Genomic DNA, 17,876 nt, shown 5'->3' with positions numbered 1-17,876 from the left:
CCGGAACATAATTCCACATAATAGATTGCAAATTGACCGCAAGAAACCCAAATAGATATAATATTTGATTAAAACATAACCACTTCAAACCTTGCTTACATTTGTATATGATCACATACAGCGCCTTCAGAAAGTATTCAGACCCCTTGACTTTTTCACATTTTGTTACGTTACAGCCTAATTTTAAAATGTATTAAATAGAAATCCTCAGCAATATACACACAATACCCCATAATGACAAAGCAAAAACAGGTTAATAGAAATGTTTACAAATTTATTWAAAAAATGTAAAACATTAATACATAAGCATTCAGACCCTTTGCTATGAGACTAAAAATTGAGYTCAGGTGCATCCTGTATCTTTTGATCATCCTTGAGATGTTTCTACAACTTGATTGGAGTCCACCTGTGGTAAATCCAATTGATTGGACATGATTTGGAAAGGCACACACCTGTTTATATAAGGTCCCACAGTTGAAAGTGCATGTCAGAGCAAAAACCAAGCCATGAGGTCAAAGGAATTGTCCGTAGAGCTCCAAGATAGGATTGTGTCGTGGCACAGATCTGGGGAAAGTGTAACAAAACATTTCTGCAGCATTGAAGGTCCCCAAGAACACAGTGGCCTCCATCATTCTTAAATGGAAGAAGTTTGGAACCACCAAGACTCTTCCTAGAGCTGGCCGGCCAAACTGAGCAATCGGGGGAGAAGGGCCTTGGTCAGGGAGGTGACCAAGAACCCRATGGTCACTCTGACAAAGCTCTAGAGTTCCTCTGTGGAGATGGAAGAAACTTCCAGAAGGACAACCATCTCTGCAACACTCCACCAATCAGGMCTTTATGGTAGAATGGCCAGACGGAAGCCACTCCTCAGTAAAAGACAAATGACAGCCAGCTTGCAGTTTGCCAAAAGACACCTAAAAACTCTCAGACAATGAGAAACAAGATTCTCTAGTCTAATGAAACCAAGATTGAACTCTTTGGCCTGAATGACAAGGGTCACATCTGGAGGAAACCTGGCACCATCCCTACTGTGAAGCATGGTGGTGGCAGAATCATGCTGTGGAGATGTTTTTCAGCAGCAGGGACTGGATGACTAGTCAGGATCAAAGCAAAGATGAACGGCGCAAAGTACAGAGAGATCCTTGATGACAATCTGCTCCAGAGCACTCAGGACCTCAGACTGGGGCGAAAGTTCACCTTCCAACAGGACAACGACCCTAAGCACACACCCAAGACAAGGCAGGAGTGGCTTCGGGATAAGTCTCTGAATGTCCTTGAGTGGCCCAGCTAGAGCCYGGACTTAAACCTGATCGAACATCTCTGGAGACCTGAAAATAGCTGTGCAGCAACGTTCCCCATCCAACCTGACAGAGCTTGAGAGGATCTGCAGAGAAGAAATGGGAGAAACTCCCCAAATACAGGTGTGTCAAGCTTGTAGCGTCATACCCAAGAAGACTTGAGGCTGTAATCTCTGCCCAAGATGCTTCAACAAAGTACTGAGTAAAGGGTCTGAATACCTATGTTAATGTAATAGTTCAGTTTTAATATGAAATACATTTGGAAACAGGATGCACCTGAGCTCATTTTCGGGTCTCATAGCATATGGTCTGAATACTCATGTAACTAAGGTATTTCTGTTTTATTTTTAATACTTTTGCAAGCATTTCTAAAAACCAGTTTTTGCTTTGTCCTTATGGGGTATTGTGTGTAGATTGATGAGGGAAAAAAACTATTTTAGAAGGCTGTAATCAACAAAATGTGGAAAAAGTCAAGGGGTCTGAATAATTTCCGAAGTCAATCTCTTATTAAAATCACTTGGAGCTGATTTGCTGGTGTTTTAACAGTTTCTTTTATGTCTAACAWTAAAAAATAGTTTTTTTTTCCTTAGAAAACTTGGGGGCCAAAACTATTTTGTTGATGTAGTAAATTATTTAATTGAGGATTTAGAAATGTTATTGATACACGAGTGGCTCTTTACCTGGAGATTTCCCCCCAGTACCACTCGGAATCACTCAGTATGTGAGTCTCAGTCATGGCTGGAGTCGTGGTTTTGGCCTTCATTGGCTTGACTGGTAGAGCTACAAAACACACGGATACAACCGAAAACCCCATTAGATTAGAATGTTTTGGACAAGCAAACATCACAAGAGATTTTCAATAGAAAAGGTCTCATTTACACATGTAGATCCTGACACACAAGCCAAATCATCTTTAGTTGGGGATGTTTCGTGTGTGCTTATTGGTCTGTACAAATCAGCACTAAGTTATGCACAGTAAATAGTACAATCCATTATTCTGTGCAAACCATTCTAAAAAAAACACTATTTCCATCCAGTCCAGGTTCTATATTAATTTATATTGAGCCCTCCAATTTAAAGCACTGTATCTACCCATCCATACCAGGGGGCGGGACTTCCTGGCCCATGGCCCTCTCCATCAGCAGCCTCTCCAGCGCTAGTGCAGGGAACTCCTCCCCCACCTCCAACCTGTCAATCAACAACAGCAGGGAGTAAGACACATAGTCATAAGATGTTCAGTCAGCGGCAGGTCATTCAAACACATGGTGCTGAGCAGGCAGGGGAAAAGTACTCAGCTGCAGTCTGTAATAACAGCTTTTAGCGTTAGGGATTTCCTCTCGAGTCACACGAGGGAGAGAGCACTAACAATCACATGTTCTTCCACTAATCCAGTGCCATTGGAGCCCTCACTTGTCCATCTCAAGAGGATATCACTAGCTATGTGGTAGTATATTCCCTAGCTGTGTGGTAACTACGCAATCTGACACAAAATGGCTGCTGTACATCACAAGGGTGGGGTTTGAGGTTAGTTACTCCAATACAATGTAAAGCAATTTGAGAACTATTGAAAAGCAACGGTTTATACAGTATGAATGCAATCCATTAAGATGTTTGCGCACTGTTCACACAATACTCCCATTCCTGACACCAAACGCTGATTGAACATGCCGAATTGGACAAAATATTACCAAACAAAATGGCAACCAACACAGACGAGCAGCGTACACTGACCCAACTCTGTTGTTTGTTGGCATATGTCTGGGTGGTGTGAATGCGGCGTTAGAACATTGTAAAAACAACAACCAACAAAGACTGACTTCTAGTTTTTATAAGAAACATTAATGTGTTGGAAATTCCAAATTGCTGTAATCGCTGCCAATAGGTAATTCTACAAAGTATTGACTCAGGGGTGTGAATACTTAATTTATCCTTAGATGTTAGATCATGTATTTTCCTACTCACCAAGTGGCAGAGCTGGGCCGGATCAGCAGTGGCCCAAAGACCAGGCCCAGGGTGTGAGGGTCCAGGCCGTTGAGCTGGGAGCCCTGGCCCACCTTGCCCAGGTGTGTGAGCAGGTACTGCAGAGTGAGGCGATGGTGCAGGGGCACACTAGTGGCCCTCTCCAGGACCAGGCTCAGCTCCCTGCCTCCGCTGCTGCTTGCCGTCACGTCTGTGATAGGAGGCAGACCACATGTTACCACAGCCCCTTACTCACTCACACAAGCAAGTGTGAACATACAAAAAGGAACTCGCGCTCAGCATACATACACACAAAGTCTCTGACATCCCCAGGGACCAGGGTAGCTTTACAAGTTTCATTTTTGGGATGCCTGTGACTAGCTCATCCCCAGCACTCCACACCTGGCTTATTCTCGCAGGCAGGAGGGGGGCACGCGATTGACACGCCACACAATCAGCTTCATGCGATTCTGTGACTTTCTATAGCCTAGGTCTGTATTGTCTGGGATGGGGATAGGTTGGTGGGAGGGGGCGGTTGCGCACAAGCAGGGGTCAGTGAAATGTGGCATGTACCCGCGGCGCCGTGCTGCAGCGCAGCCTGCAGGTCTGGGTAAACACCGGGGGGGATGACGGGGGACGGCAGCTCCCTCAGGTAGCGGACCACACACTCCGACAAGGCGCCCACGTCACTACCTGACTCCACCTCTGGGGAGAGAGAGAGAGAGAGAGAGAGAGTCAGTGGGTCCGGCCAGCTGCATTTCATTCAGCCAGATTTGCCACACGGAAAAAGCATTGGAAGCATTTTGAATGCATTACGTGCATGATATACCTACATTTATATGCTAATAGTGTAGCAAGTCTTATCATGCACTATGGGTTTGAGAAAAGGTATACATGTATTATTTATAGAAGTTGTACAAAGTAAGTTACCGCAAATTGGATATAAAATGGCCTACTACAGTTTAAGTCTAATAAGATAACTCACCCCCCACGAATTTAACACTCATTCAAAACATTTAATTTCGAGCATTACTATACTAATAATTCTAACAGAACAAATACAGCTGGAGCGTAACGGGAGTAACTCACCACCACTCCAGCTCTGTGTTGGGCTCTCCGAGTTGGAGGACGCCACAGGTGTCCTGTACAGTGTCTTGCAGTCCAGACCTGCAGACRAATCGAGACAATAGCTCATCAGCCTTCTAAAAACAAGCCCCTCTATAGTATGCATGACTGCCTGACTTGGCATGACAAACGCAGACAGATGGTAACATTAAATGTAAAGACCCTAGGGATTAGAGCCTGGCATTTGAACTTTGACTGTTGGAGCGTGTGATTTATCTATATGCCAACAGTACCTAATTATGAGCAACAATACCTAATGTATCACAACCATTACAGATAGTGAATCCTAATTGCTAAATTGACTCATATTCAGTCTATAAAAAAGTATTGCCATTTAAGATTAATTTATTGAAACTAATATCAACTGGTTATATTATATTGTGGAAAACAATCTTCAAAAGGGTAGTAACCTCAGCAGTGTGGCGCTTGCTTGTAGAATCCTTTTGCTGGGCAATGGCATAGCCTTGTTTTGATAATGTAGCTCCTATTTACAGAGCCTTATTACAATCAAGACACCTATTTTATAGTAAAAAAAAACATTATGTATAAAAAAAAAAGAAAAAGAAAACTGTAAAGTGGGATTCGCATCTCGTGTCTGGAACAGCTATTCTCAAAGAGTGCTCATTCGAAACGTGGCTCAATTTGGCAGTTGAAATAACATTTTCAGGGTTACAAAACAAAATCGGTCTTTTCGATATACAGACGTTCGATTTAGTTTATTATGCCTCTGCCTTGGAATGTTTCTACATTTAACAATGCATGGGGATGAATTATGTCCAGGATTCTGATGAAAATACGCTCCGTCTTTATCAAACTAATGTTGTTGGCTATTTTCAGTGTGGAACCAGTCTATGTTTACGGGGTAATAGCCGAGTCGAACCAATTCAAAATGTCACTAGCAGCTCGCAAAGTACGGTCATCACTAACGTTAGTTACCACAGCTACAAAATCATAAACACTGGCCTGTTTCTACAATTTCTTAAAGTCTGATTTTAAACCTAACCGTCAACCCTAACCTTAACCACACCAGTGACATTATGCCTAGCCCCTACCTTCAATTTAGACCAAAAAGCAAATGTTGGTTTTCATGAATTTTTACGATATAGCAAATTTTGACTTTGTGGCTGGGGTAACCAGTGTCAAAAGCAAAGTAGCCTAAACGGAAAATGACAATTATTCCAAAACTGCAAGTCATTGTTGGAACACATATTTCCATACTTCAGTCAACCAGTCCATTTAGAATTTGTTTAAAAACTGTCGTTATTTGGCAAGGAATATAGCATGTGTATCCTATCAGTTAGATACGTTTTTATAGGCATTTATTTCTGTAGGGTGTAGACTAGAGGGAGCAGTCAGAACGCTATTGAGTGAGACACGAAAGGGAATTTAAGGAGCCCGCAAATGCACAAGCACAAATGGAACACCAGAGTCAAAGCAAATTAACGTTGTCATAAAGACAACATTTCGACCAAATCGTTTTACAGTATTAGATTTTTGTATATATTTTTTTACATCTCTGGTAAAAATTTAGTTTTGACGTCCGTTCGAGGACTTGATTACTCATGCACATCTCTACTAGGGATGTGATTATGAATACACTCCGGGGAGCTATGATGCAGGATAGAGGAAGAGACCGATCTGTGCAACCTGTGTGGAAGAAAATGTTAGAGGAAGTATTTCAGTCTGCATACCACAAGTCACCCTTTTCCTTATATAGTGCACTACTTTTGTCCAGAGCCCAATGTAGGGCTGAATGTGTTCTCAAAAGAGTGGAATTGCTGAATGTGCGATGTAAATGAAAATGTGTCATTTACACTATGGGCCGAACCGTGAAATTGACACGTCTGTCTAAAATATATATATTTCACACAATGTTGTGGAATTGGTTAGAGTGGGAGGAAGTGTGTGTGTGTGTGTTGAATGTGTAAAAAAGAGAAACTGTGAATGAAGACCTCGTGCATAATGCAGTGTGAATGTAGCCCCCTGTCCTGCATCACTGCATGGCACTATCAGCGCACAGGTGAGAAATCTATCAGCGACAAATAAACACAACAGTGTAACGGTGCAGTGCAGTCTGTGGAGGTATTAGACAGTATTCCATTACGCCAAAACCTATGAGTAATTTATTGCATTCCCATAGTATCTCTCCTCTGAATGGCCACTACTATTTATGTTTACTGTGTATGCATGTTTATGGTGCTGTGTGTAGCGTTGTGTGTACCTTTCTTCTCAATGGCCTCCACTAGGTTCACCAGGGTATGGGGAGCAGTTTCTGGCGGTGTGAACTGCTCGGTCAAATCCAGAAGAGAAACAGCTGAAACAACACAAATTATGGTTACATTTTCTGACAAGACCTTAAAACTGGACTCCAGGAGGCCTCCATTGACATAGGAGCACGACCAGACCATTTCTTGTCCTTTACAATGCATGTGCTTTTCATTTCATATTTGCTCAAGAAAGACCACATAGCCCATAAACAGCAGTTGGAGGCAGCCAACAAGACTATTGTCTTATACATTACTTTTACATTGTTCAAAATACAAATACTCAGAGAAGCAATTTGCCATTGAGACAAAGGGGAAGAAAGACGACAAAACCAGAGCTGTCGACTTTTCACCCTCACCACAACCACCCCATACAGTAAACCAAATATGTTTTCAGTCACAGCGGGAGAAAGAGAGGGAGAGAGCGATACAGGGAAAGGAGAGAGGGAGGGATAGAGGGGGATAGAGGGAAAGGAGAGAGGGAGGGAGAGGGGGATAGAGGGAAAGGAGATGGGGATAAATAAAGACCTCTCCTTTCCCTCTATCCTTGACTTGCCTAGTTTAAGGTTAAATACATTTTTTACAAATATATAAAAATAAAGGGAAAGGAGAGAGGGAGGGAAGAGAGAAAGAGGGAAGGGCAACAGAGCGAGGCAAAAGAGAGAGAGAAAAAAAGAGAGATCCCATTTCCCTTTTTATTTTCCCTCTCCTTTTTCCATCCCTCCAGTCATTTCTCTGCGTTTGTTTCGCCTTGGCCCTTTGCCTGAGTGGAGCACAATAAAGGATTGAATCAAAAATCCTGAACAAGCAAAAGCTCTGTGGCCGGCTGCCAGGGCCTCCTTTTCGGGCCCACCGCTCGCGAGGCCAGAGCTTGGCAGCCTCCTGCTCCTGGCAGTGCACGGCTAAACCGCACTGATTATTAATTTGGGGAGTTAAGACACAAAAAAAAAAACACTGTCAGCACATTCCGCCCCTCTCGCTCGCTCTATCCGTTGCACATTAAACATGGAAACTTTGCCTGCTTTTCGGAGGATGAGCGAGCGGTGAGCGTTAGCCTGCGCTAGCACGCAGCAGCGCGCATTTTCGGTGGGTTGATTTTCGAATGTCAGTTCTCCCTCCCTCACCTCTCCATAACGGGCAAGCACATGCAGTAAGTACACGAAAGCTCTTCCTCTACTCGCTCTAACATATGCACATTTAAAAAAAAAACTCCTCAAAAAGGTTGAGACACACATGCACGCATCCACAAGTCATGTGAAAGCGAGAGAGGGAAGAGGGAAAGAGAAAGGAGGCATGTACATACTTCCAAGATGTGAGGGAGGGAGAACCGACATTCAGAAATCAACCCACCCAAAACATTTCATTAAAAAAGGGCAATCCGGAACGTTTCAATATGCCGTTGAAGGGAGCCCCCCCCCCCCACCCCCAGAAAGGGACATTTTCCCACTGACATTACCTGCTGACTGATTGTAATTATCCCACAATTAAAAATATTATTTAAAAAATATATATAAATAAATATAAAACACAACATGTAAAGTGTTGGTCCCATGTTTAACTAGCTGAAATTAAGATCCCAGAAATGATCCATGTGCAAAAAAAGCTTATTTCTCTCAAATTCCGTGCACAAATTTGTTTACACGTGTGAGCATTTCTCCTTTGCCAAGATAATCCATCCCTTGACAGGTGCAGCATATCAAGAAGCTGATTATTAAACAGCATGAACATTACACAGGTGCACCGTGCTAGGGAAAATAAAAAGGCCACTCACTCTAAAATGTACAGTTTTGTCACACAACACCACAGATGTCTCAAGTTGAGGGAGCGCGCAATTGGCATATTGACTGCAGGAATGTCCACCAGAGCTGTTGCCAGAGAATGTAATGTTCATTTCTCTACCATAAGCGGCCTCATCGGCGTGCTCGTCATCCTCACCAGGGTCTTGCCCTGACTGCAGTTCGGCGTCGTCACCGACTTCAGTGACTTCGATGGCCACTGGCATGCTGGAGAAGTGTCCTCTTCATGGATGAATCCCAATTTCAACTGTACCAGGCAGATAACGTGTATGGTGGCGAGTGGTTTGCTGATGTAACAGAGTGCCCCATGGGGGCGGTGGGGTTATGATATGGGAAGGCATAAGCTACGAACAATGAACACAATTGCATTTTATCAATGGCAATTTGAATGCACAGAGATACCGTGACGAGATACTGAGGCCCATTGTCGTGCCATTCCTCCGCCGCCATCACTTTGTGTTTCAGCATGATATTACATGACCCCACGTCGCAAGGACCTGTACACAATTCCTGTCCCAGGTCTTCTATGGCCTGCATACTCACCAGACATGTCACCCATTGAGCATGTTTAGGATGCTCTGGATCAACACGTATGACAGCGTGTTCCAGTTCCCGCCAATATCCAGCACTTTTGCGAAGCCATTGAAGAGGAGTGGAACAACATTCTGCAGGCCACATTCAACAACCTGATCAACTCTATGCGAAGGAGATACCGACCGGTTTTCTGATCCATGCCCCTACCTTTTTTTATATAAAAAAAGGTACACTACATGACACCTGCTCGTCAAACAAAGGGTGGCTACTTTGAAGTAGTAGTGAAAATATATTTGGATATGTTTAAGACTTTTTTTGGTTACTACATGATTCCATGTGTGTCATTTCATAGTTTTGATGTCTTCACTATTATTCTACAATGTAGAAAATAGTAAAAAGAAAAGAAAAATCCTAGGTGTGTCCAAGCTTTTGACTGGTATTGTATATACAGTGTATATACACTGCTCAAAAAAATAAAGGGAACACTTAAACAACACAATGTAACTCCAAGTCAATCACACTTCTGTGAATCAACTGTCCACTTAGGAAGCAACACTGATTGACAATAAATTTCACATGCTGTTGTGCAAATGGAATAGACAAAAGGTGGAAATTATAGGCAATTAGCAAGACACCCCAATAAAGGAGTGGTTCTGCAGGTGGTGACCACAGACCACTTCTCAGTTCCTATGCTTCTGGCTGATGTTTTGGTCACTTTTGAATGCTGGCGGTGCTTTCACTCTAGTGGTAGCATGAGACGGAGTCTACAACCCACACAAGTGGCTCAGGTAGTGCAGCTCATTCAGGATGGACATCAATGCGAGCTGTGGCAAGAAGGTTCGCTGTGTCTGTCAGCGTAGTGTCCAGAGCATGGAGGCGCTACCAGGAGACAGGCCAGTACATCAGGAGACGTGGAGGAGGCCGTAGAGGGGCAACAACCCAGCAGCAGGACCGCTACCTCCACCTTTGTGCAAGGAGGAGCAGGAGGAGCACTGCCAGAGCCCTGCAAAATGACCTCCAGCAGGCCACAAATGTGCATGTGTCTGCTCAAACGGTCAGAACAGACTCCATGAGGGTGGTGTGAGGGCCCGACGTCCACAGGTGGGGGTTGTGCTTACAGCCAAACACGTGCAGGACGTTTGGCATTTGCCAGAGAAAACCAAGATTGGCAAATTCGCCACTGGTGCCCTGTGCTCTTCACAGATGAAAGCAGGTCACACTGAGCACATGTGACAGACGTGACAGAGCCTGGAGACGCCGTGGAGAACGTTCTGCTGCCTGCAACATCCTCCAGCATGACCGTTTGGCGGTGGTCAGTCATGGTGTGGGGTGCATTTCTTTGGGGGCCGCACAGCCTCCATGTGCTCGCCAGAGGTAGCCTGACTGCCATTAGGTACCAAGATGAGACCCCTTGTGAGACCATATGCTGGTGCGGTTGGCCCTGGTTCCTCCTAATGCAAGACAATGCTAGACCTCATGTGGCTGGAGTGTGTCAGCAGTTCCTGCAAGAGGAAGGCATTGATGCTATGGACTGGCCCGCCCGTTCCCCAGACCTGAATCCAATTGAGCACATCTGGGACATCATGTCTCGCGCCATCCACCAACACCACGTTGCACCACAGACTGTCCAGGAGTTGGCGGATGCTTTAGTCCAGGTCTGGGAGGGATCCCTCAGGAGACCATCCGCCACCTCATCAGGAGCATGCCAGGCGTTGTAGGAGGTCATACAGGCACGTGGAGGCAACACACACTACGGAGCCTCATTTTGACTTGTTTTAAGGACATTACATCAAAGTTGGATCAGCCTGTAGTGTGGTTTTCCACTTTAATTTTGAGTGTGACTCCAAATCCAGACCTCCATGGTGTTGATAAATTTGAATTCCATTGATAATTTTTATGTGATTTTGTTGTCAGCACATTCAACTATGTAAAGAAAAAAGTATTTAATAAGAAATTTTCATTCATTCAGATCTAGGATGTGTTATTTTAGTGTTCCCTTTATATTTTTGAGCAGTGTTATATATATATATATATATATATATATATATATATATATATATATATATATATATATATGTTTTTATTAGGGCTGACCACCCTTGACTGGTCAATTGTTTGGTTGATAGGCTGTTTGGTCAACCAAAGTTTCTGTAGTCGATTAGTCTCAAAACAAAATAAATGATAATAATTAATGGTGCACAAGACACCTGTCACTGGGATTGCACAGTCCATCACGCTAAAACATGCGATACTGAAATTGTATATCGTTATGATGTACAAAGTGGTACAACACTAATATATCAAATACTAACAAATGCACTCTCCCACGTTGGATATGGTCGCTGTCCACGGTTCTGAAACAATCATCAGTGCGCCGTATAATTGGTGCCTTTCCCTATGTTATTAGACTATAGTCAGCTAATATTAGCTGTACTATTAGCTGTATAGTAACCACAGTTGGCTACCTAGCTGACTACGTATCAAGCTAGCCGGTGAAGTTAGCTACACACTGTAGATAATTCTGCAGCTTTGATGGCTTGCAGCACCAGCAGCAATTTGTTATACTAGCTAGCTAACAAACGTAAATAGGCGAACAAAGCTTTGCCTGTTTGTTATCCATTCTTTCATTGCTCACACCCTGCACTTTTTTCCAACAGGGAACCCCCATCTCTGGAATCCTCGAGATGCCTACAAGTCGAGATGAGGACTACAAAAACAGGGACAAGTGGCTCAAATGCCGGCACAGGCTGAGCACAGAGGTGCCCTTCTCAGGTATGTAACCGGAATGTGATGATAGTTCCTAATTAGTCATGGGATATCAATTGTGGGCTCCCACTTTCCTGATCTAAGAAGTGGGTTATGTATACTGATGCAGAGTATCTAGTTAATTCAATTCATACAACAAAATGAATTTCAATTCCCATGTATAGTGTATTGGTTGTATTATAACCAACACATATATACAGCTCGCATGGTAATACATTCTTTGCGTTTGCAGTGGAAGAGCTGAAAGAACTGCAAGCACAAGATGGTCTGTGCCAAGTGATCTGGATCAGGAGCAGATGTGTACAATTCCAAATGGAAATATTACAGTCAGCTCGTGTTTCTATGGGACTCTATAGAAACCAGTGTGAGTACTGACAACCTTGGTGCCAAACTTCCCCTGGCAACCCCTTCAACCCTCCAAGTCAACCCAGCAGGAAGCGAGCCAAACCGGAAGAGCGTGCAGCAGAGGCCATGGAATGTGCACACATGGCGGGTAAGGGTTAGAGACCTGAGGAAGTTGTGCAGTGCACACGCTGCATTGGTGATGGTCACCACTTTGACCGGCTACCTGAAGACCCTAAACCGGTTTGCCAGAATTCCAAAGACATTGTCCACACACCTCCTCACTCTGGAGAGGCGGTAGTTGTAGATCTCCTTTTCTTCATCCAGCTGTGTCCGAGGATAAAGGCTGCATGATGTAGGGCTTCAGGCCAAACGCCTCATCTTCCACCACAACACAGGACACGGGGACCTCTCTTACTGACAGACTTCTTGGAGGTGGCATGTGCACTGTATTTTCCTCCAGTGTGCTGATCAGGCCGCACCTGGCTCAGACACCTCCATCGCCGACCCTGCCATCGGTACCAACATCTATATAAATGAACCGCAGATCGGCATCTGCTAGTGCCATAGGCACAACGGAGTTGGGTCCCTTTGTAATTATAATAAATTGGAACCAGCATTAGGTGGTATGGTGATGCGTTTGCCGTTTAGGGCACCAAGACACTGTGGGTAGTTCCAGCTTTCCCCAAACTTCCTTGGAATGGCCTCCCACTCCTCCACTGTCATCAGCACTTTCATGTATTCTTGCCTGAAGATCTCATACAGGGCGTTGCATGTCTAAATAACCATTTAAAACACTGTTGACTCACACGGAAGGTGTATTCTAAAGCGGAGAAAGTAAACCCAGTGGCCAGGTATCTCAGTGTTACTGTTAGGCGCATTCCCCTGCAGGAATAGTCTTGCAGAGTTGTGTATCTCTACCTCTGGTCTGTGGCTCCACCATCCTCAACAGGAAATTGAAGGCATCCTTGTCCATCCTCAACCAGCTTCTATAGGCGGGAGAGTCCTCTTCATCCAGTTCTCTCAGCAGCACCTCCCCTGTCACTGTAGCAACAACCACCTGGTCCATGTCCTCTATTTTTCCGCAACATTCCCTTCTTGTCTTTGCTAGGAAACATGTATAAATGATTTTAACATCGTATCCATCACATGGATAATGAATTGGTAGAGATAATGTAAGTAGAAGTAATACTAGTAATAATATTTACCTTAGCAAAATGAAAGCTGAAACAAGCACAAAGGGTTTCAGCATCCATCTTCACTGTCTCTGCCAACTGAATTTACTGTCGACTATGCTCCGATTGGCTGAAATAAAAATGTAGATCATCCAAGATTCCATTTCAGTTGACAACACTGATGACTGCACCAGTGTCTCATCCCGTTGCTGGCAACATCCCACTGCCAGTAATATTGCCCCCCCCCCAAATTACCAGTGTATCAAGGCCCTTCAGATAAAAAATAAAATGGCATAGAGCTAGGCAAAATCCTAGAGGAAAAGCTGGTTCAGTCTGCTTTCCAACAGACACTGGGAGACAAATTCACCTTTCAGCAGGACAATAACCTAAAACACAAGGTCAAATATACACTGGAGTTGCTTACCAAGACGCCGTTGAATGTTCCTAAGTGACCTAGTTACAGTTTTGGCTTAAATCTTTGGCAAAACTTGAAAATGGCTGTCTAGCAATGGTCATCAACCAACTTGACAGCGGTTGAAGAATTTTGAAACGAATTAAAAATGGGCAAATATTGTACAATCCAGAGCTGTGTTCGAATACTCATCCTAACCGCACTAACCATACTATTTGTGATGTAAATTTGGTATGTAGTATGCTTAATGGTCATAGTATGGATAGAGTTCGTATGCCAAAAGTTCCCGGATGTCGTACTACATTCGCCTAAATTAAAGTTAGGGCCCATAATGCAATTTGAAGAAAATATGCAGCCGAAGTCTGACGAGAGCGGATACAAATTCATTGCTTTAACTAATTATGACAAATGTTAAGAAAATGTTCAGCAATGTAATAAAGTAATGACTTTTCAAATAAGTTACACGTTATTGTTGGCTGACAATTTGTTGGCTATGCTATCCTTACAAACCGCATATCATTACAGCAGTAAGTACCGGTATGTTAGCTAGCTACCTAATGTTAGTTGGCTACTAATACATCAAACTTACCAGTATATTAACTATATGCCATCTAACTGACTACCCAACCTTTGACTTGATTATTCACGTCATTCTTAGCTAAGTGCTATAGTCGTTGTGCGTTCTCAATGAACATAAATTCACTCTTAGCTATCTATTCCGATTTCAGAGCACTCGCGTCTGAGTGTGCCAGAGCGCAGAATAACTGATGAATTTACGAACACTCAACACCTGTTGAATATGGCCGGTGTCAGTAAAGGTCGGCCAAAAAGCATAATTAATTGTTACAAGGCCTCACGAGCGGCGCAGTGGTTTAAGGCACTGCATCTAGCTGTGCCACTAAAGATCCTGGTTCGAGTCCAGGCTCTGTCGCAGCCGGCTGCGACCGGGAGACCCATGGGGAGGCGCACAATTGGTCCAGTGTCATCCGGGTTAGAGGAGGGTTTGGCCAGGAGGGATGTTCTTGTCCCATCGCGCACTAGCAACTCCTGTGGCGGGCCGGGCGCAATGCACGCTGACACGGTTGCCAGGTGCACGGTGTTTCCTCCGACACATTGGTGCGGCTGGCTTCCGGGTTAAGCGGGCATTGTGTTTCGGAAGACGCACGGCTCTCGACCTTAGCCTCTCCCGAGTCCGTACGGGAGTTGCAGTGATGGGACAGGACTGTAACTACCAATTGAATACCATGAAATTGGGGAGACAAAACCCCACCTTTTTAGTCACCAATGCTCTGGATAACATTAGAACAGCCTAACCAGCTCTGCTAGCGTGAGTAAAATGGTCCGAGTGAGGTGTTCTCTCATTTGTGTCTGGAAGTAGCTATCCAGTTAGCTTGTGTGCTTGACTGCCGTTGTGATGGTCAAAAAGCTCAGATCAACCCTACTCCTCAGCCAGAGTATCCAGTGTGCGCTCTGAACGCTCCGAGAGGGAAACGCTCAGAATTTACAAAATGGACAATCTGACAACGTTCTCAATTTACAAAACGTCCAGAGCACAGACTCTGGGTATGTTTGTAAATTCAATCTGGAGTGCTAGAGTGGTAAAATGTCTAGCTAGTCATTTGTTATGCTAACAAGCTAGCGAGAGGTTGTATAGCAACAGCATCAACTTCCGGTAGACAGGCGTAGCGTTAGTATGCTCAACTGAAAGGATACCGTTCGTTTACAGTACACTAGAATTAACTAATAATATGCAGTATATACTGTACACTCATTATGTAGTACACAGTATGTTAGTATGGGTATTCGAACACAGCCAAGGTGTTTGTATGTATTCATTCAACACAAACACACACCAAAAATATAAAAACGCAACAATTTCAAAGATTTTACTGAGTTACAGTTCATATAAGTAAAATCAGTTAATTGAAATTGTCTGCGGTTGTGAGGCCGGTTGGATGTACTGCCAAATTCTCTAAAACGACATTGGAGGCAGCTTATGGTAGAGAAATGAACATTCAATTCTCTGGAAACAGCTCTGGTGGACATTCCTGCAATTAGCATGGCAATTGCATGCACCCTCAAAAAAATTGAGACATCTGTGGCATTGTGTTGTCTGACAGAACTGCACATCTGGCCTTTTATTGTTCCCAGCACAAGGTGCACCTGTGTAATGATCATGCTGTTAAATCAGCTTCTTGATATGCCACACCTGTCAGGTGGATGGATTATCTTGGCAAAGGAAAAATGCTCACTAACAGGGATGTAAACATATTTGTTTTCCCATTTTTCCCATTTCAGCTCATGAAACATAGGACCAACACTTTTCATGTTGTGTTTATATTTTGGTTTAGTGTTTTTTTTTTGTTATAATTTTTCTTCCACTGAGATTAAAATGGTATTTTGTTTAGACCGTTGACAGAAAATGAAAATGAAATCCATTTGAATCCCACTTTGTAACAACAAAATGTGGATAAAGTCAAGGGGTGTGAATACTATCTGAAGGCACTGTATACACTTTCTTCCAAAGTACCTTCTATGGATTACATTTAATGTTTTTGGTCTAGTTCCGTGAGGAATCACCATATACTCCTCCAGAACGATACCTCTTCCATCTCTCCCTCACGCTTGGAGTTGCTTGGGTTTTCGTGCAAATAAATATATATATTTTTAATCTTCTTTTTGAAAAACAGCTGTGGCCCTGGAGTCATCTTTGAGTTTTTGGTGACAGCACCAACTCATCATTACGCAATTAGAACTACCTTGGCAGTCTGCGTGCTGGCAGGCAGGCCTGCAAGTCAACATGCCCGGTGAAGCAGCCATTGGGGGGTGGCTTTATAAACAGCTTTATTCACGCTGGAATCGGTAGGCTGTGTAGAAGTTTAAAGGTCTGCTCACAGGCTCACCAGCCGAGCCTCTCCGGCTAGCGCCTATTTCTAGACTTCTACAACGAATAAAAATCGTCTTGACATTCAGCCATGTTCACTTAATTGCGAGATTATCAAGCGTAAAATGTTGCATTTGCTTACCATCTTCTCACAGAGGTTTGTGGAAAGCAGCAGTGGCACTGCAGATTGGATAAGGCCTTGCTATTTGAAGCAAAAAAATATTTGAGCTATCCCCTCCATCAGTCTGGTTATGTAAGACATGGCTAGTTCTCCCACATTCATTCCCTCCCTCCCTTTCTGTGTCTCTCTTTACTCATGAGGGCTTTAGAGCCATTCAGCCGAGGATATTTCATGCAGAGAAATGGAGATTAAATTCTTAAAAAGATGAAATACGCAGTAGGGGGAAACGATACCACTGGCCGCCCCAACAGCGTTCGTTTTTCTGGTGCTTATCTGACGGCTGTCGTGCAGCATGATAAAACAATTGCAGTACATATTGTGCTCTAATCGTGTGTGCTTGTTTGCCAAAACGGACTTGGCCGTTTCATCGATAAGGATTTCAGCTTTACGATTGCATTAGTCAGGTTAAACCTTTGAGAAATATATCTTTTTTTATTTGATTTTTTTTTTTTTAGGAACTCAGTCGCAGTCTCAACTTACTGTTGAGAGTTAGAATAATGAATACACAAGGTGCAATTTAGAAATGTGGATATCATTATTAAATCTGCATCAGTAGTCACTCAATAAGCCCATGTCAGCTAAACATTTTTGAATTGCTATATTAGTCTAGCAGACCAGGGTGGGGCCCATTGATCACCATGGCCCCTCATGATGAGTTCTGTTTTTTGTGGCACCCCATCCCTGCTCTAGATAGAACACTATATAGGTGGAGCCATGAAATTTGCCTGGTATGAACCGCTGTCATTGTGACAGCAATGTATTACCTTGGCCTATTCCCCCATTCTCTTGGCCAGAGCAGTATTGAATCTTTCAGTTTACTATACAAATTATCTTCTTTTTTTGGGGGGGGTCACTGTCGTTGGAACAGAACTTAGTCTGTACACCAGGAGTGACGGCAACCCATTGGGCTCCCAAGTGGCGCAGAGGTCTAAGGCACTGCTTCTTGGTGCAAGAGGCGTCACTACAGTCCCTGGTTCAAATCAAGGCTGAATCACATCCGGCCGTGATTGGGAGTCCCATAGGGCGGCGCACAATTGGCCCAGTGTCGTCCGGGTTTGGCCGGGGTAGGCCGTCATTGTAAATAAGAATTTATTCTTAATCTTAACAGACTTCCCCAGTTAAAATATTTGACTTTTATTA

The 17,876-nt window shown here is 43.7% G+C and overlaps 1 pseudogene; it reads right to left on the bottom strand.

Moving 5' to 3' along the window:
• LOC111956317 (phosphatidylinositol 3-kinase regulatory subunit gamma-like) overlaps positions 1-17,876 on the bottom strand; it is a 50,533-nt pseudogene that overhangs the window by 13,307 nt on the left and 19,350 nt on the right.

The sequence above is a fragment of the Salvelinus sp. IW2-2015 genome, linkage group LG32, assembly GCF_002910315.2.
Source record: "Salvelinus sp. IW2-2015 linkage group LG32, ASM291031v2, whole genome shotgun sequence".
Classification (NCBI taxonomy): Eukaryota; Metazoa; Chordata; class Actinopteri; order Salmoniformes; family Salmonidae; genus Salvelinus; species Salvelinus sp. IW2-2015.
Note: the sequence above shows the minus strand (reverse complement) of the source record. Positions and strands in the feature narration are given on the sequence as shown.